General features: G+C 41.6%; 1 non-coding gene across 1 annotated transcript; it reads left to right on the top strand.

Moving 5' to 3' along the window:
- The first annotated feature begins 4,460 nt into the window (after positions 1–4,460).
- TRNAS-GGA (transfer RNA serine (anticodon GGA)) lies at positions 4,461–4,532 on the top strand. Its single transcript has one exon. It is a non-coding gene; the product is annotated as a tRNA-Ser (tRNA).
- The last annotated feature ends 501 nt before the right edge of the window (positions 4,533–5,033 follow it).

Genomic DNA, 5,033 nt, shown 5'->3' with positions numbered 1-5,033 from the left:
CTCAGTCTAGAAAAAAACCACATCCTCACTGAAGGAATCACCATTATCATGGGCCTCACAGGTTTGCAGATATAAAATTTCATTGAATTGAAGCACACGATTTAAAAAAGGATCACAGGGAGCTTGAGGAAACAAAGCCTCGAGTAAACAAAAACAACAGACACCAGACACAGGCTGACAGTCGCTTCGGCTATTTGGGTATTGATTATGGAATAAATTGAAGTTTATTTAATATGCTCAGCAAAGAAAAGATGGTATCGAATGGATGAGTCAAGAATAAGAGACTATTGAAAATGAGCAGGCCAATTTGACAACCAAAGAGAACCTTCTGAAAACAGAAAATGAAATTAATAAAAATTTAAAAAATGATTGCATTTGAAAGGGTTGCATAAGTAGCTACATGACTTCTTTGATGTTGTTTCTTGGTTCATAAAGGCTAAAATATTCACTATCCAGCCCTTTACAGAAAAGCTTTGCCGACCCTTACAGCAGAGGCATTTGCGCGGGAGACCCTTGGTCAGCCCGAGGTGACAGTGCAGAAAGCAGCCACACAGATAGGGCTGAACAGTGCAGAGGGGGGACGGGAAGGAGTTGAATGAGGGAGGCCAAGGAAGACTCGGTTGGACACAGTCTTGGGTCTCACAACACACGGGAGGCTGGCTTTCTGTGTCCATTAATATAGCCAGATGAACACTTTGAACAACCCGGAGCGGGTTGGAACCCAGAAGACTTACCTTCTTCTTCTTCTTTTTTTTTTTTAAGTAAAGGATAAAGTATAATTTTATTTCTGAAGTCAAATATTAATACATAAAATCTAAATAAATTATTTAATTTTTAACCTCTATAACGAAAACTTTTCTGAGAGACTGGTTAATAAATAATGTAGTGTTTCAACTAAAATTTTGTAGTTCTTGTGATTTTCAACGTAACTTTTTCATTACTGACTATACAAACAATTAAGAAAGCTTTCTAATTATTTGAATATATATTAATGGAAATTTCACATGAGAAATACATCATCCTTGGTTTGTAAAAAAAAAATACGTGACAATATAAAGAGGCTTCGCTAGAATTTTTGGAGTCTTTGTGAGTAACTGTACTTCCTACTAATTCTTCCTCCATTCAGAGTACAAAAAATCATTAGTACCACCAGAAAAGCCTTTTGTGACATCAATAGCATTTTTCTAGACCTGAGATTTAGAGGACTTACCTTCTTCACTTGGATGTATGGGGCGGGGGATACATCTTAGCTGCCCTGGAGCCCTGAGAGTTGAAAGCCTGAGTGTGGGGAGGTTTGTGGCAGGAAGACAGTGGTTCATCAATGTAACCATTAAGCAATAATGGATGGCATTCCGCAAACAGAACAAATTAAGAAGGAAAGGATGAAGGGGATTTCTTTGCCTGAATCCTGTGTCTCAGCTGCATGCCCTCCGGTGCTCCCTGATTGCCAAATGTGGATCCAGGCCAAATGTTTTTTGTGGTCATTGGCTGCATCCCGACGGCCCTCAAAACTGTTTCTGAACACCAAGTGCTGACATGTTTTCCCTGGGAGGCCTCAGGGAGGGGCGGGGATGCTGGCAGGAAGATGACCCTAGGGTGGTATGAGCCACAGGAAGCCAGTGGGGGAAGTGATTTGGGGAAAAGAAAGCAAGAGGCTCTCTATGCCCCAGGGTGTTCCGCTGAATACAGACACCACACCCAGGCTGTCCAAGGCCCCCCTGCGCCCTGTCTCCCGAATGTGAGTGCTCTTCTCCCCGCTGTGCTTTTGGAGTCAGCAAGGATGGAGTCAGAGGACAAGAGGCCTGGCTGTAAGCAGCCACTTCTGAGCCTTTATATACGCCAGGTGCTTCACACATCAGTCTCATAGCGTAGATGTCAGCTTCCCCATTTTGTAGATGAGGAGACTGAGGCCCAGACAGATGCACTGAGAACTGTGTCCAGGGCCACAAAGAGAGTTAACAATGTATTCAGATCTCCCACCAGTAGGCAGGTCTCCCTCCAAACTCAACTCTCTCTATCCTCATTTTTTAGCAATAAAATATTTTTTATTTAAGCTATGTACATTTTTTAGACATAATGCTACTGTACACTTAATAAACTACAGTTTAGTGTAAGCATAACTTTTAAATATGCTCTGGTCGACCAAAACATTGTGTAATTTACTTTTTTGCAGTGGTCTGAAACCAAACACACTGTCTTTCTAGAATCCTCCTAGGTTTGTGGGACTTTTTAAAATTAATTTTATTGAAATATAGTTGATTTACAATGTTTCAAATGTGCAGCAAAGTGATTCAGTTACACACATATATATTCTTTTTCAGATTCTTTTCCACAATAAGTTATTACTGAGGTGGGAGCCCATAAAAAAAGCCGGCAGGACCCCCAGGCAGGGCCACTACTCTCCTGCCAGCACCATCCGGTTCCCTGGCCCAGCGGCTTTATCTCACTTTTTGCCTCTGAAATGGCTTACTTCTGGGAAAGTGGAACTTACCTCTAGAATTCTATTGGTCCCCTGAGCTAACTCCTGATTGGTCCATTTGTAGTACTTCATTTGCATGGAGCTCACTCCTGATTGCTTATTTCTCTCCGTCCTGATTGATCTATTTCTACAAAGCTTGTTCCTAAGTCAATTTTTGTTATACCTTATTTGCATATGATGTCACAAAGTGTAAACTGGCAGCCTATAAAGGCCTGTGTAAACCTACAGATGGGGTCCAGAGCTTGGAGTGTTAACTTCTCTGGGCCCGCTGGTGTAATAAACCTGAGGTCTCCAACTCTGCGAGTGCTGCTTGGTCTCTCGCCTGGATCCAGGTTGCTGTCACAACTGAGCTGTAACACTGAGCTGTCACACACTTTCCTGCAACATTTCAAGATACTGAATATAGTTCCCTGTGCTACACAATAAGACCTCGATGTTTATCTATATATACTGATGTGTATCTGTTAATCCCAAATTCCCAATTTATTTCTTGTCCCCCTAGGCTTGTGTTTTGAATATGACTGACCTATAAAGGGATTTTTCCCATGGGAATTTGTTCTGGCTCCTAGATCACTGTGCATTAGAGCTTTGGAAACCGGAGAGCAGAAAAGGTGTTTGGGAATCTTTGTAAAACAAAATGTTAAATTGGTACTCTCCTAAGAATAGCAACCAAAAGAAATTTGCCAAGTTTTCCATATCTTAAAATAAGATGTTAGACTACCTAATTCGCTGTTTCCTTCTGGACAACTCGATGGGGACCAGTAACTCTAAATCAAAAGGGTGAAACATTTTTTTTCAATCATTGTGAAGGAAATATGTGATGATAATGAAAATACAGATGAGCAGAAGAAAAAAAATATCTTTAATTCTTTGCACTAGAGTAAATTGTCACTAATGACTAAAAGCCTACATATAATAATAATGGTATCTTGACCAGGAGAACAACATTAACCCTTGGTTAATTTTATTGTATTATGATCTTATTATGTATATTATCCCACATCATTTTTAGCTTTCAATATAGCAAGCACTTTGGCATGTTATGATAAACTTCTTGATATAAACAGAAAGTTTGGCTTCCCACAACTGGGTTTTCCATCCAGCTGAGAGTTCTGTGACCTTGGACAAGCCCGCTCACCTCTATGAGCCAAGTGTTCCTAACTGTAAGGTGAGCTGGTTAAACCAGATGGGTTCCAAGGCCATCTTCAGTTCTGAAACTCAATGATTCTCAGGCATGTGTGGTCTAGCATGTGCCCCCTCTCCAACCCTTGTTATCTGATTCTCAACCCCCGCTCTTCTTTCTCATCCACCTCTCTTTCTGTTCTCTTTCTGGCCCATCCCAGTTCACGCTACAGTTCCTGACTGAGCACACTGCCTCCTGGCACTGTTATGAGACCCCCTACAACCCATTCCAAGCCCTTTCCCAGAAGCCTGCAAGTAATATATCCAGGGTGGTTGGGACAGGGTCCTCTCACAGCCCCTGGAAGTGGGCTTGTTTTGATGCCCTCTGCCTGATGGAGATCAGAATGAAAGACTGTTCCTGATGGCTCACATGATCAGGATGGTAGCCACTTCATGTAAATCTCCTCCGCTGTGCTCTCCAAGTCCTCCCTGGCTTAGAGGGAATTCTAGTTGGTGAACTCCAGGGCCAGTCGCACACGCTTTACATCCAAAAATAGCAGCACCTCACACATGTTTGATCCTGATGAAGGAAAGTTTCTAGCAGTTCTCTTAAAGCTATAGAAAGGGAATCAATAATAAATTCAATAGAGGAACCTGCCTTCGACGACTGGGACAGCTCTACAAAGTGATAGAGAAATCTGAGACAGTTTGAAGAGGAAAGGAGCGAGATGAGAGTAAACTTTTCTGAGCATTGGTCAGTAAGTAAGTTTCAAGTGTCAGTGGGATTGAAGGGGAGGATGTAGAAATGACTGATACACCTAAGCAGTTTATAAAGTCAGAACTCTAAGGGGAGAGAGGTGGGGGTATAGCTCAGTGGTAGAGCATGTGCTTGGAATGCATGAGGTCCTAGGTTCAATCCCCACTACCTCTGATAAGGGGGAGAAAAGTTAAAATCAAAATTAAAAAAAAAAAAAGAACTCTAAGGGGAGATGAGGCTCACTAAGGGAAGGACAGGCAAGGGGTGAAGTCCAGATTGATACTAGGTGTTGTAATGACAACGAGCAGATAACATCAGAGTGGAGCTCTCCTTCTAAAGGAAGGGAAGGGGAGATGTGACTTATCTGAATAATGGATGATTTGGGTAGACCCAGAACTCATGGAAATTTGATCTTTGACTATGGGGGGATTTCCACTGGAAAATCTGGAAAAGTATGTTAGGAAAACAAACACCTAAGCCCCAAATAAAAATGAAATGGAAATGAGAATATAAATACATTTGGCCAAGGAACCAAGAATCCTTGAATTACATACCAGACAATAGTCATTCTGTAGGAATGCTGAAGGAAATACATTTATATAACACTTACACCATGCTAGGCACTGTTCTAAGCACTTTGGACTTACTAAGCTAGTAAGTCCTCATAACCGATGT

Source organism: Camelus bactrianus, chromosome 20 (assembly GCF_048773025.1).
Source record: "Camelus bactrianus isolate YW-2024 breed Bactrian camel chromosome 20, ASM4877302v1, whole genome shotgun sequence".
Lineage (NCBI taxonomy): Eukaryota > Metazoa > Chordata > Mammalia > Artiodactyla > Camelidae > Camelus > Camelus bactrianus.
This window is presented reverse-complemented; position numbering and strand designations above follow the sequence as displayed.